Consider the following 1,530-nt stretch of genomic DNA (forward strand, 5'->3'; position numbering starts at 1 on the left):
CAGTACTAATAGTCACTCTAAGTATCTGTAAGTCTCTATTGACTTTTCGTACGGTAAGATATTTTATTAAGATACGTTATAAAAGGACCATTAGGGCACATATATAAGGTAATTGACAAGTATAGTCATGACCTTAGTTATGAATTTCAGATACACATGTGTGGTTAGGAGATTCTGGTTATATAAGTTAGTAACTCTGCTATAAAAGTTTCGTTTCTGTTACTTATGCAATAGGTTATATTCTTATTTGAAAAATTTCGAGGACGAAATTTCTTTTAAGGGGGTAATAGTTGTAATGCCCATAAATTTAAAATCATTATTCTAGAAATAAAAAGAATAATAGTAATTATAAACCACTAGAAAACCCTAATTAAGACACCCAAGCATGTCAATCAAGCAAGTAGATAGGTATGTCAATCAAGCAAGTAGGTAGGCATGTCAATCAAGCAGGTAGGTAGGCATGTCAATCAAGCAGGTAGGTAGGCATGTCAATCAAGCAAGTAGGTAGGCATGTCAATCAAGCAGGTAGGTAGGCATGTCAATCAAGCAAGTAGGTAGGCATGTCAAGCAGGTAGGTAGGCATGTCAAGCAGGTAGGTAGGCATGTCAATCAAGCAGGTAGGTAGGCTTGTCAAGCAGGTAGGTAGGCATGTCAATCAAGCAGGTAGGTAGGCATGTCAATCAAGCAGGTAGGTAGGCATGTCAAGCAGGTAGGTAGGCATGTCAAGCAGGTAGGTAGGCATGTCAATCAAGCAGGTAGGTAGGCATGTCAAGCAGGTAGGTAGGCATGTCAAGCAGGTAGGTAAGCATGTCCCAAAAATTAGTATAAATAAAGGACATTGGGACTTGATCTAGGAAGTTGAAACGACGCTCATAAGTTCTGTGTACGTCGAGTTATAGTTAAATCAGTCCACAACACACACTAATTCACGAAGTGCTGCCGCCATCAGGGTAATAACTCGATCGCTATTACGATTCGTTTTCCGACTGATCAATATATCCAATGGATGTTTAAGTGCTGCCCACATTAGGGTTATACTTTGTCGTTCGTCGTTAATTCGATGAATGAGTTTAAGTATCGTACTTTGTCATTCGTCGTTAATTCGATGGATGTTTAAGTATCGCACTTTGTCGTTCGTTGTGAGAATTTGATCTCGTGAGTTATCGTAAATGCTGTATTAAGTTACTAACCTAGTTTGTGTGCATGTTATTTAAATTAGGTTAAAAGATTAATCAGTAGTCTAAACTCTGCCCATATAAATCTAAAATATTAGCACAAGGTAGCTTCACTTTGGAGTTATTAAGGTACGGATCCTTACCCCACTCTTTATTGCTTCATATTCAAATTGTTATAAAACCACTAAATTACTATATCTGTTAAAAACTCCTCACGTCTTTGATTATCGATTCATTTGACAGTCCGTTCGATTCCTATCCTAATCATTTGATTTAGCTTTCATGTCATGCGATAGTATTATGTTATACTCATTATCGCATGTTCCAATATATGTTCCGTTTTGTTATGAAAATA

Source organism: Helianthus annuus, chromosome 16 (assembly GCF_002127325.2).
Source record: "Helianthus annuus cultivar XRQ/B chromosome 16, HanXRQr2.0-SUNRISE, whole genome shotgun sequence".
NCBI classification, from domain to species: Eukaryota; Viridiplantae; Streptophyta; class Magnoliopsida; order Asterales; family Asteraceae; genus Helianthus; species Helianthus annuus.